General features: G+C 34.1%; 1 pseudogene; it reads left to right on the forward strand.

Moving 5' to 3' along the window:
- The first annotated feature begins 1,676 nt into the window (after positions 1-1,676).
- Positions 1,677-6,300, forward strand: LOC146722945 (uncharacterized; annotated as a pseudogene).
- The last annotated feature ends 8,497 nt before the right edge of the window (positions 6,301-14,797 follow it).

Here is a 14,797-nt window from a genome sequence, read left to right on the forward strand (position 1 = left end):
CTCGATTGGATAAATCTCAATTGATGGAATTCGAAAAATTGTATTACGACCCCTCGCATTATGCAGGCTACTCTGCGATGGATAATTTATCGCGAGCCGTTAAACCAAATTTTACGCGTAACAAAGTTGTCGAGTGGCTTAAATCGCAGAATACATACACGCTGCATCGCCCGGTACGACGAAAATTTCCTCGTTTACATTATAACGTAACAAATATCGATGATTTATGGGAAGCCGATTTGATCGATCTTCGTAATCTCAAGAGCTATAATGACGGTTATTCTTATCTACTAACGGTTATCCATGTGCTTAGTAAATTTGTTTGGGTAGAACTTTTACGTGACAAAACAGCTACCTGCGTAATAAAGCCTTTCAACAAATATTTTTGAGAAACGAGGGTCGACTACCTGTATACTTACAAACCGACAAAGGCAAAGAATTTATCGCTTGCCCTGTACAAAATATCTTAAAAGAAAAAGACATCCGTTTTTGTGTAACGCGCAATCCCGATATTAAAGCGTCTATAGTGGAACGATTTAATAGAACACTCAAAGAACGGATGTGGCGTTATTTTACGCATAAAAATACACGTCGTTACTTTGATGTTTTACAAGATATTGTTCACGCTTACAATCATACTCGTCATTCCACCATCAAAATGCAACCCGCTGTCGTTACGCGAGAAAATGCTCGTACCGCGTGTGAAAATATGAAACGACGATGGGATAACGATAAAGAAAAGAAAAAGAAGCGTGGGCGTAAACAAAAGGCTAAATGAGAACGTGCGCTAGATCTTATAAGTCACCTCCATTGCGACGTTTCCAATCAGGACAAATTCTTAATTAATGGCGTCGAAGTGCGGTTGAGACTCGTGCGTTCGAAAGATACGTTTTGTTTCATAGAAAGTAATTGCACGTCGAAAATTCGTATACTTGATGCAAGCCTATTGGTGAGAAGAGCGAAAATAAGCTCCGGAGTATTACTAGCGCATGCTAGAATGCTGAGCAAAGTTACAGCCAAGTATCCGCGTTTAACGGTGACAGAAAATTGAATCCGTTTAACTTCCAAAATTACGGAATAAATTTCTTCTCACTAAACGTCGACAGTACACAAATACCCAGTAGACCGTTACAACCGGTTTTCTCGTCTCGCGAACCGCTTTACATCAAAGCTTATCATACGCTCTTTTCGGGGACGGGTATCCATTTTTTTAACGAGGGAAATTCCATAAGTAGAGATGATTATTCTGTGGGATATACGTTATTCGCTTTTGATCTTACATCCGATCTATCCGCTAATTGCGCCGGTCATTGGAATCTCGTGAGACACGGAAGTCTACGGTTAGAAGTGAGATTTGAGAAGGCACTCACCAAAACAATTAATTGTATCGTTTACGCCGAATTCGATAATGTCATAGAAATCGACGCATCGCGTCAAGTTATCGTCGATTTTTCCGGTTAGCTTTTAACGCTCGTTCACCAACATGTATTCATACACCGTAATGTAATACGCGATTAGAAAATTTTCCCTCTCCTCTTCCTTTGGAAATTTCGATGACGCTTTTCACGAAGTGGAAACTATGTAACGTACTAGAATAAATTCAGTTATGTACGAGACATGAACGAACGCGCACGTTTCGCTAAGAGTTTGTACCTCACCAACGAAAATCTCACAATATGGACATAGTCGTCGACATACAAAATTTCCGCGATGAAGCCAATAAATTTATCGCAAAGGAAGTCGCCGTTGTCGCAATCGATGCTCCGATTGTCGAACATTGGATTATGATGCCACTATACGCGTTTGGAAAATTACCCGCAAAAGCAAGACGAGAAAACACTTGGCTCTCACGAAATTATCACGGTATCGAGTGGTTCGACGGCTCAGTTAATCTAAAATATTTTACCTCACATCTCCGCGAAATTGCAAGACACGCGCGTTGCATTTACGTCAGAGGTAACGAAAAAGCAAACTACTTGAAGAATAATTTGGAGGGTACTTCACCAGCATCTAAAAATCTACCGGATGAGGAAGATATCGTACAATATTGCGGTCATCACAAGATTCGAAAATTCGGAACCTTTCATTGCGCGTTATGCAATGCTTATAAATTAAAATGCTGGCTAAGTGCGCAAAATAATTGCGAGAACGTTTCGACCTCTACTGAAGCTATTTGTAGTTCTGACGAAAGTTGGGAAATTACTTTCGACGATAGCGATGATAAATACGAAGCTGCCGTTTCTTGCGATGTAAATGAGAATATAACTAAAATACAAATAGAGGAGAAAAATCAGCAAAACAACGAACAGCAAATTGAAAAAGAAGAAGAGAGATTTGTGATTTCTGAATCGTCATCGACGTTGACGGATAGAAACAAGAACAAAACAATATCCATCTCGACGCAAACTGACATTGAAAACCTCCTAAAACAACTCAAGATAGAAGAAAACACATTATCAAAAGAGGTAAAAACCGGTATTGTTCAAATAATACCGTACACTCGTTCGTATTCGGGACAAAAAAATGAACTCTCGCGAAATTCTAAAAGTGTTGGAATGTCATGGTTGTACACGTCATCTCGATGTCAGACATGTTGGAGTCTATGCAGCCGAGGAACAAAGTTCCGAGGGTGTGAACGAGGTCGACGGCTATCGTTGCTAACACTGACAATCACGATCGACCTGGAGAACATTGGATTGCCTTCTACCTCGATGAACACGGCACAGCCACTTACTTCGACAGCTACGGATTGCCCCCCTTGTATCCAGGATTTCTCATCCGACTTCGACGAAACTCTATCATCCATCGCTGGAATATTCAACAATTACAAAGAATTTTTTCTAAGACTTGCGGACAATACTGCTGTGTATTTTTATATTATATGTGCAGCGGTTATAATCTTAATCAGTTTTTTGCTCTTTTTTCCGAAGATTGTGAATATAACGATCGTTTAATCATACACTTATTTCGTAAAATTTTTACTCACAAAAAACAAGCGAATCATAACAATATATAATATGAATTTTGGTATCAATAAATGAATTTTGTTCTGTAAAAATATTTTAAATATAAACCATATTTGTACTTTTAAAACCATTGTTCAATTTTCTTTCACTTCCTCTTTCCAAAAATTTCCTCAACTTGCACGTTCTTGCTCACCTTCATTAAGCCGCGCGTTATTTTAAAATAAAATTTTATCTGCCATCTTTTCAACAATAAACATTTTTTCTAATCTACGATGATGTATTATTTTTTTTATCGTGACACGAGTCAGAATGCTCGCCTGTACAATTATTTACGTGTTCTTTTTTTTTTATTACTCTACGGTATCGTCAGCCACTACCTGCCACCGATCCCCGGTCGACCGCATGACACTTTTCTTGGTCAAACTGTTTTTACCCCACCCTGTCCAATATCGACCATTTGATTCGACGAGCTATCCTTGCCATACGTATACCCGAACCCCCATACCGTACTCTACGCAACTTTAGCTTAAATACCTCATCTAATCCTTAGACTAGTAAGAACTCGTTTAGCTCAACATACTAGGACCCTGCTCGGAAACACGAAAGCCCCGGGTTCAAATGCAGAGAAAATCAGAAAAAATAAAAAAAAATTCTCATCCCCACCTTTCGGGGCCAGTCGCCATTTTTTTTCCCCTCAACACCCGCACTCGGAAAAACCAGACGCTGGTGGTGGGGGAAAGATAAGACACGGCGCCAGAGGGGCCGGTGGTGGGGGTTTGTTTTGACGGGCCATACCTGCCACTATACTACTTTTGTTCTTTCGAACGGAAATAATTGTTAAAATTTTTGCAAAAGCATATAGACAGGTTACAATTGGTCAAAAATACGTAACAATTACTAACTTTCTCTATCTATATTTTGATCTAAAAACAATTGTATAGTACAACAAAAATTTTTTCTTCACTTTTGTCTACTTTTGAGTAATCTGCATTAGACAAAAAATTAGCGATTGGCCGTAAGATTTTGCTTTCTCATAGAGGAAGCTTTGTTTTTATAAAAACTTTTTTCAAATTTATATGTTAATGTGAGATGTTTAGAATGTTCTAAAACGTCAAAAAATCACATTTTTGAAAATTATTGTTACGTCCTTGGAATGACCTTTGCGATGTCTCGCAAAAGCGTCTCACACTCACGCACTTACTCGCGCGTGAAAGGAATAAGTCGTGTTTATATGTGAAGTGGATTTAATAAGACAACGAGATACAAGATATGAAAGCCCGGAATACAAAGATAGCCGTCGAAGAAATGCGTCTTCGCGATGCGGCTCGGTCCCGAAAATCAATGTGGCACCAAAAAACAGCTGCACGCTGGTTGTTAATAAACAACTCTCTTATAGCCGAATCATACTAGCGACTCGCGATTGCGACTGCGATTGCGTCTGCGATTGCGATTTGCGACGCGCCCATCACACTTGCGGTTGTTATTTGTGACTGCTACGGGCTACGGCTGAAAGTGTTGTTAATTTTATATTTAATATGAATTTAAATTTGCATCAAAGAAATAAAAAAAAAGCAAATATGCGCATTCTTGGCAGTTTTCATTATGAATAATTATCACAAAAGTTTTTTTTGTCGAAAAATGTGGGTGAAACCATGGGTGGCAAGAAGGAAAGAAAAAAGTCATATTACAATCTTTTTTTAAAATTGCAACTGGAAGACCCAAATAAATTTTGAAGGTAAGTAAAGATTTTGGAAATTTAAAATTTTTTATTAATTTTAATTGTTACTTTTCTGCATAGAAATAAAAAATAATCATTACTCTTTGCTATTTTAACCTTTACCTTTTGCGCAGATGTCTTCGAATGGATGTTAACATATTTGAAGATCTTGTTATAAAAGTAACATCTTTAATTCAGAGACATGATACGCACCTCAGACAAAGTATTTGACTTGCTGAAAGACTATCAGTAACACTACGTCACTTAGCAACTGATAAAACTTTTCTTGGATTTATTTTATTTTTTACTTATATAGGTTTAATATATATTAGGTCTTCCAGTTGCAATTTTAAAAAAGATTGTGATGATAACCTTTCTCTTTCCTTCTTGCCACCCATAGTTTCACCCACATTTTTCGACGAAAAAGACTCTCGTGATAATTATTCATAATGAAAACTGTCAAGAATGCACATATTTGCTTTTTTCTTATTTCTTTGTTGCAAATTTAAATTTATACTGAATATAAAATTAATAAGTTTAAATATTTTAAGAAAATTTTTTTACTTATTTTATAGGTGAAAGTCAAGACACTCTCTTTATGAATTTTAGGTTTGGACAGAGTACCATTTTAGATATAATAAAGGATACATGCCATGCTCTGAGAGTGGTCCTGCAAGAATTATATTTAAACATTCCTAATTCTGAAGATGAATGGAAAGTAGTGGCTCACGATTTCGCTGATAAATGGAATTTTCCAAATTGCCTTGGAGCCATGGATGGCAAACATTGCTGCATTGATCCACCTTTAAATTCGGGATCTTTATATTATAATTATAAAGAAAAATTTAGTATTGTTTTACTTGCTCTCGTTGATGCTCAACTTAGATTTATTTATATTGATGTCGATGTACTAATGGTCGAGTATCTGATAAAGGGATGTGGAATAAATGTACATTAAAAGATCTTCTGGAAAGAAACGCATTAAAAATTCTGCAACCAAGTCCTCTACCAGGCACGAACAATGATTTTCCGTTTGTTATTGTAGGAGATGAAGGTTTCACTTTATCTGAAAAGATACTCATTTCTTTTCCCAAAGAGCAATGTTCCGGAAAAAGAAATAGGACAATTTTTAACTACAGGTAAGTTGTATATCTAAACGAAAGATGATATAAAAATTTTTATATTAAAATTAGCGCAAAAATTTATTTGCACTTTTTTAATATAATTACAGACTGTCTCGTGTCAAAAGATGCTCTGAAAATGCATTTGACGTCATGGCTAGTCGGTTTCAAATTTTCAGATCTCCAATGAGATATGATCTGGATGATGCTCGTAATATCATAATTGCTATATGTTGTTTTCATAATTTGCTTCGTACTAATATCGTTGGTCTTGCCATGTATACACCATCATCATATATATACGTAGAGGATGAATTAACAGAAAATTTTATTCCTGATGACTGGAGAAATGAACAAATCCGTAGATTAGTAAGATTTCAACATTCAAGAGGCTTATCGACATTTTAATAATAATTTAGCTTTACGAGAAAGGTGGTGTGATTATTTCAATGGTGTGGGAGCGGTGCCATGGCAAGATAGAGCTATAGATCATTAAATAATCATTAAAAAAAAATATATATATAGACACACACATATATATGTATATACATATTATAATATTGTGATATTCTATTTAATGAATAAAAATGTAAGACTTTCATAAATTTGAGTTAGACATTTTACTTTAAAATTTAGTAAAATAATATTTAGTACAATTTCTTTTCTTAAATAATATAATAACATTATTTTGTAACATCCTTAAATAGTATATACAGAAACACTTATTATTATATTAGTATCGTTTGTGAGTTGATCAGAATAACACAATCAAATACTTCGCGCACATCAATAACTTTGCGTATTAAAAAGAATATAACTGAGTTGTTATAAGAAAAATTATATTTTGATAACCAGAATAAATTATGTAAGTACTTGTTTTTTATGATAATTTATGATATAACTCACATGAATATGATAGTTACTTATGGTTAACAATTTAATAATAGAGAACTTTTATCGACTTCTGATTATAATTCGGAAAAAATTCAATAATAAAAAGATGGACAACGAAAGAGTAGACAGTAATGGCTTCTGCAATCTAATATCCAATACTGTAAAATCTAAAATGACAATTGTAAAAGTGAGAGTATAGGCGATTAGAAATCTGCGTTAATTTACCGATAGAAAATTAAATATGTTTTGACCAAATCTAAGGCTTAATGTAAATTTATATTATCTATTAACATTATATTATATTGAGAAAGGAAGTCGAAACGTATATGTACATGTAATTTAAATTTAGTTTTATTTAAGTTTTTTTTTAAGATTAATAAATGTTTTAATATTTTAATAATGTGACATAGTAATTTAGTTTGCTCGTCATGGTTGGCCTTTGTTAGTATTCCTTCCTTTTTTATATTTATAGTTTATACTTATAGTATTCCTTCCTTTTTTATATTTATATTTATACGAGCTTAGTAGTTTTATAAATTTATACATCTTTATATTTAAAAACTTGTAATTTTTATATTTACTTATTCTTCTTAATATATAGAAACATTTTTTTAATAACATTAATAAACATTAATTAAACATAAATTATAAATTATATTAACCATAAAATAATTAAACATTTAATTGAACATTTTATTCATAACATTTTTTTAAAACTTTGATAAAAGTTTTAAAATTTCATCTTCAGATAATTTTTGATTTGCTAAAAATAATGAACGTAACCTGCTTTCTATAAATAGAGTTAAAGAATGAGCTGAATCATTGATTATGAGCGTTTCGGAAGGTAATGAAGCTAGGTCTGCTTGGCAAAATTGTTTTAAGGCACCTACAGCCTTTTCCATTAATGCTGCTGTTTTTCTTTGGTCCTCTTTTACAAAATAATTGTTCTTCTGATGGTCGCTTGTTAGCTTTGTTGTTAGAAAGCTTAGCTGCAGTAATAGAATTTATTTCTTGAGGAAACTGAGTGCTATATTAGATACGGGAATAGATCTTGGGAGAGATTCGGATAAAGAACATATTTCTGATAGAGGTGCACTATCAACCATAATTGATTGAAATTCATTAATTATAGTTAAAGAGCTTTAATCAGAAATTTGCGAATCTGTTTCTACATTTCCTTTGTATGATATTAATATATATTTCTGAAAATAAATTGTAGATACAAAGAATTAATTTCTGTACTGTACTTATTTATTTATCTAAATATATTTACATAGAAATATTTATAAATGCAAATAAATATTTATATTTATTATTGTTATTTATTATCATTTTTTTTATTCATTTATTTTTATTATTTTTACTTTTAAATTTCTACTTTGAGAAATAATTTACCTGCAATGTATCATCATAGTATATGTTAGTATGTGACATGTATTATGTAAATGGTGTATTCTTGTTTTCTTTATTACAGAATTGTGAAAATTCTGAATTTGATATATCTGTGTTTTTTTAACAGGTCAGAGGGAATATTTGATTCTGATTCTTCTTGAATACATGTCTTCTCGAGAAACATTAATTTCTCAAACATGTGCCATTTGAGCTTGTATAAATTATCTGTGCCAGCTCCACTGCGTTTTGATTCTTTCATTGCTCTTAAATTTCTTGTGAATGTATCCTTTATGTTTTTAAAACGGCTTGATACAATAGCACCTGTAAATAGCATCAATAAAAATTCTACTAAAAAATACTAAATAATTTTAATATTAATTGTACAAAATCTTAATTTTATAAATTATAAATAATTAAAAAATATTGTGTTGTTACTTATTTCTGAAACATACCTGATAAATTTGAACCCAACTGTTTGACTATTTCATCCCATGCTGCACTCTTCAAATCACTTCGCCTATAAAATTTCGCACATGCAATCCCAAAGAAGGGGTTTGGACTCCACTAAATTGATCAGATGGTAGTCCATGTCTTTTGTAAAATTATTTTTTGGTAGTATTGTATCTTTTTTTTTTTTTTTTTTTTTAATTTAATGTGCCTTCAACCAATTTGAGTCCAGTTCTGATTATTTAGGCACTTTGAACACTTGTACTTTTCAATGCACTTATATAGTCTTCTACACTTTGTTCAGTTACTTTCCAGATCGACTATAGGTGCATTCGTCGTCCTGGTTCCCTACCTAGCCTAGCTAAAATTAAACAATTTTATTTATATTTTTTAAAAATTCCCAAATTAATTTTATTGAGTCTAAATCGCAACTTTTTAGAAATTTCTTTACTTCATACGGATATTTTATATCCCATTTTTCCATTTTCGCATACAAGTTAGTTCTTTTCTTGTCATATAACCTACAGTTCCATACTATATAATCTATATCCTGTACTTCCGCTCCGCACTCACACCTCTCACTATCAATGTAATTTTTTCTGGCTAATGATTCGTTTAGGTTGTAATGGTTTGCTCTTAATCTGTTCACTAACGTTACTAAACCCCTTTTAACATTACAACTATGGCCTATCACTATCTCTTTTATAATAATTATCAAAATAAACCTTTCCCTTATATATAGCTTCCACTTCAACTCTATTTTTGGTTGTATCTAGCATTTCCTTCCTGAACCACATCTTCCAATCTCCATATGGGCAATGAATTCCATCGTCCCTTACTTCCTCTGTCGCTTCCTTGGCCAATCCATCCGTAAGTTCATTCCCTTTATTTCCCATATGTCCTGGAATCCATCCTACAACTACTCTGTTATTTTTTTTACAGTTATATCCCTATTTTCCTCTTCATTTCTCTTCTCTTTCCATTTATTTTTATAATCATAAGTTCTCTTTTTAATACTAACAATAAGTATAAATTTGTTTTCATACGTATTAAATCTTTTGTCATTCAACTTCTTAACTACGCTTAACGAATCTGTTAATATTAATATGTCTCTATCCGTCTGTCTTTCTAAAACTAATCCTAACACCTTTTTTATTGCTATGGCTTCTGCTGTATATATAGAACATTTATTATTTATACTCATTTGGTATCCTATATCAGATTCTTCTTTAACTATTCCTACTCCTACGCTATTTCTATTCTCTTGTTTTGACCCATCTGTATAATATATTTCTACATTTTTTTCCAACGCAAACTTCTCAATAAATTTTTCTAGTAATTCACTATCTTTCATTTTTGTTTCTTGAGCCTTTTTAAGCGTTCCTATATCAACATCCGTTTCAACTTCATCTATTAGTCCCCAATAATCAGTGTTGAATACCTCGAAATTCTCGTATCTCGACATTTCATTCCTATTCCTATACACTTCTGACCAGGCGTTTATCATTACATTATTATTACCCCTAGGATTCACAAATCTATGTCTTCTGACTATCTCCTCATATCTTTTGATACTTTTAATAATATCTACACCCCATACATTAGTTTTTTTAACCAAAAATTTCTAGCTAGGAAACCTGCTCTTTCTTCCATTTGCATCACCTTTGATTCTGCTATCATTACATTAGTTGGAGTGCTATTTCTATACCCTAACGCTACTCTGATTCCTTTATACTGCATTCTCTCTATTTTATCCTTATTCTTTATATCCTTTGAAAATATTACGAAAAGGCCGTAGTCTATCACCGATCTTACAAAAGCTTTATATGCCAATAATGCTGTATTTACTTCCATTCCCCATGAGACTTTATTTAGCCATTTTAAAATGTTACATCTTTTCTCTATTTTCCCTTTCAATATTTCAATCTGTCTTCTATAGGTAGACTGAACGTCATACATAATTCCTAGGAAACTCGCTTCTCTTTTGTACCTAATCATTTCTCCTTTCAGCTCTATTCCTCTATTTCTATTAATTTCACCCTTCCTATTAAAGCCTATCAACTTTGTTTTAGACGGTTCTATTTCTAATCCAATGTTTATTAACAATTTATCCAGCGACTCCAGAGATCTTTCCAATTTCTCTTCCATTACTCCAATGTTCTCCTCTGTGATGTAGATAGCCACGTCATCCGCATATTGTAAGATTTTGACTCCTTCTTCTACATTTTTTCCCAGATTTCTTGTGTACACTGCATAAAGTAGCGGGCTCAGGACTCCCCCCTGAGGCAGTCCTTTATTTATCATTCTTTCTTCTTCATCTTTTTCATTAATAATTAGTTTCGTTGACCTATCTTTCATCTATGTATTTATATATCTTACTATCTTCGATGGGCATTTTATTTCATCCAGCTTTTCTATTAATATCTTTCTAATTACGTTGTCATAGGCCGAGAATATATCTAGAAACACTGCCAGCGTCCATTTATCTTCCAACAACCCTTTTTCTATTTCTATAGACAGCCTTGTTATATTATCATTGCATGATCTGCCCTTTCTGAAGCCATTTTGTGTATCGTCTAATAGTTTGTTGTGTTCTAGCCACCACATAAGCCTGTCATTAATCATCTTTTCTAAAATTTTTTCTACACAACTAGACATTGTGATTGGTCTCATTTTTTCTTTGTTTGGCTTGTCTATAAATATTAGGTGATTCTTTTTCCAATCCTTCATCATGCAGCCATTTCTGAAATATTTATTAAATATTTTTAATAATTCGGTCTTTATTTTCGTTCCAACCTTCTGCACCATTTTATACTCTATATGATCCAGTCCCGGCGATGATTTTGTCTTAACTCTCCTCAGCGCATTTACCAATTCCGACATTAGAAAATCCTTATTGAAGTCGTTCTCTGATCTATGTATATATTTCGTTATCCAGATCTTCCACTTCAACCCAAGGGGGCGCAATTTTCTCGATCTCCTTCCTAATTACCTTTTCTCTGTCTTTTCCCTGCTATTTATTCCAGTCAACCACATTGAAACTATTCTTTATTACTTTCATTTTTTTCCATACATAGCTTAAATTTGAGTTTTTGTTTAGTCCGCTAGCAAATTCTTTAAAATTCTCTCTCTTTTTCTGTCTAATAATCCTTCTAGCTACTGCTCTCAACCTCTTGTACTCTATAAAATTCTCCATTATCATATTTTTGTAGAACTTTTTTAGAGCCTCTTTCCTGTCTTCTATCGCCTTTTCACATTCCTTATCCCACCATATAACCGGGTTCTTAATATTTGATACTTTCATTTTCTTCCTTTCACACTTTTTATTTCTCATATCTTTTCTGCTATTTTGTTCTTTACCTCTGGTTCCTCTCTCACCGTACGTAGCAAACTCGACAGCCTCAATCATAATTCTTGTAATTGTTTCATATCTTCTTTCAGTAGTTGCTTCCTGGATTTCTTCTAAGTCCATCATCTCCTCCATTTTTTCTATCATTTTTTCATATTCTTCCCAATTAGTTTTTTTTTTAAATAACCGGTTAGTCATACACATCTATTCACCTTCAGATCAGCTATTATCGGAAAGTGATCCGATCCCCACGAATCATCTGACTGTGAACATTCAATGAATTGAAATACGTTTAGAAAACTTGACTTCGACGTAACTAGCAAATTTTATTTAATTATTTCACGACGTTTCGACCATTTGGTTGTGGTCCTTTTCAAGTGAAATTTCTACAACATAATATTACACAATAGTTTTTAACATACGAGAACTCATTTAAGTGTTAAATTAATAAAATAAATATAAATTTTATAAACATACCCATCAATTAAACCGAGGTTAACGTAACATCACACTGGTGTTATTTAAAATCGAAAGTTAAAAGTTAAAAGAGGAACACGTCCCATCGTTATGATGTTGAAAGTTAAAAGTTAAAAGAGGAACACGTCCCATCGTTATGATGTTTCATCACCGACTAAATTTGAAACGCGCCACTAAACAATCTTTATTATTTTGTCGTAAATGTTTGTCAAATTCTCGGTGTCTTTCTGTAGGTTAACCGTATTGTCATGCTTCTTTATCAAGAACATTTCAGCAATCTCTCTCTTTCTTACATGTTTCTCGTTATATAAAATAGTCGGTGATTTCCAATCAAAGTTATGCCCAAAATCACATCTGTGTTTGCTCAAAACCGAATGATTAGACTCATGTAATTTAATATTGCTGGCATGTTCCTTCACTTTAGTGCATAAATGTCTTTTCGTTTGTCCAATGTATGATGCATTACAATTTCTAGCTCTAAAATAAATGAAATTTTAAGTACATTTAATAATTATCATGAACGTTTAAAATTTACACATGAAATAGACACCAATTCTTCTATTAATTTTTTAAATTCTACAGTTATCCGCAATAGGAATAAATTAACAACTAATTCGTTTAGGAAACCTACATGTTCTGGCAGATACATCAATTTTCTTTCGAGTCATCCTATTAAGTACAAAATTAATACGATTTACAATTTAGTAGACCATGCAATTTTTCTTTCTAACGAACAATTTCATAATACGAATATTGAGATTGTAAAGAACATTTTAATTAATAATTGTTTTCCGGATTATATTATTAATAGGTATATAAATAAAAGAATTAATGTACTGAATAACAACAGGAATGTTAACGGTCACAATGCGGATAATAACGACAGTTTGAGTAATGATTTAGATAATAACGTTAATGTGAATTTGGCTCAAGATAAGAATTATGTAATTCCACTCCCATACGTTAAAGATGTTAGCGACAGTATTAAAAGGTCACTTAAAAATGCTAACATAAATGTTGTTTATAGTTTGCCAAAAAAGTTGAATAGACTGATAAAACGAGGTAAAGATTTAATAACTAATGATATTAAAACGAATGTAGTATACAAGATTGTAACGGTTCACCTTTCCCGACGGCGGATCGGCTCGCCGGTTCCAGGATTCGGGAAGAAGGGGGGGATTCAGACTCGCTTATTCCTTATTAACAATGCTTTGGTTTATTCAAAAAGAAACAAGTAAACAAAATGTTCGTTGGCATAAAGCCTGAATAGAGAAACTTATTGACTACCCGGTATAAACAAAATACGGAGACGTATAGCCTGTAGCGGTGTCCGGAAAAGACTTACAAATTACCCGGTATGACTTTAGAGATACGGGGTACGGAGGCGTATAGCCTGTAGCGGTGTCCGGAAACCGGGAAACCCGGCGTAACAACGAGAAACCCGTTGCCCGGTGTGTAGCAGGAAGAGACCGGAAACCGGGAAACCCGGCGTAATGACGAGAAACCCGTCATCCAGTGTATAGCAGGAAGAGACCGGAAACCGGGAAACCCGGCGTAACAACGAGAAACCCGTTGCCCGGCGTGTAGCAGGAAGAGACCGGAAACCGGGAAACCCGGCGTAACAACGAGAAACCCGTTGCCCGATACTAAAGGTAGGAGGCCAGAAACCGAGAAACCCGGCGTAACAACGAGAAGCCCGTTGCCTGGCTAGGAGGTCCGGAACAGGACTGGTGCCGGCTCATCCGTCGAGCCGGCTTATATACCCTGCCGGCGGTTCCCCCACTCTGCATCGAGGCTGTGGTGGGGGTAACGCGCCGGCGTCGTAGTGGGGCGCCTCTGGGGGTTGTAGTGGGGCGCCCCTGGGGTAGGGTGACCCGTGTATTGCTTTGTGTTTTGTGTTTAGGGGCGCCTTAGGCGCCATAGCCTCAAGTGGCGGGCTGGTGATCGGCCCGCGAGGCGTTAGTAACGGCCACGCCGTTACAAGATTAATTGTGAAAATTGTAATGCATCATACATTGGACAAACGAAAAGACATTTATGCACTAGAGTGAAGGAACATGCCAGCAATATTAAATTACATGAGTCTAATCATTCGGTTTTGAGCAAACACAGATGTGATTTTGGGCATAACTTTGATTGGAAATCACCGACCATTTTACATAACGAGAAACATGTAAGAAAGAGAGAGATTGCTGAAATGTTCTTGATAAAGAAGCATGACAATACGGTTAACCTACAGAAAGACACCGAGAATTTGACAAACATTTACGACAAAATAATAAAGATTGTTTAGTGGCGCGTTTCAAATTTAGTCGGTGACGAAACATCATAACGATGGGACGTGTTCCTCTTTTAACTTTTCACTTTCAACATCATAACGATGGGACGTGTTCCTCTTTTAACTTTTAACTTTCGATTTTAAATAACACCAGTG

Source organism: Nylanderia fulva, unplaced genomic scaffold (assembly GCF_048542155.1).
Source record: "Nylanderia fulva isolate GAGA-0341 unplaced genomic scaffold, ASM4854215v1 Scaffold250, whole genome shotgun sequence".
In the NCBI taxonomy this organism is placed as follows: domain Eukaryota; kingdom Metazoa; phylum Arthropoda; class Insecta; order Hymenoptera; family Formicidae; genus Nylanderia; species Nylanderia fulva.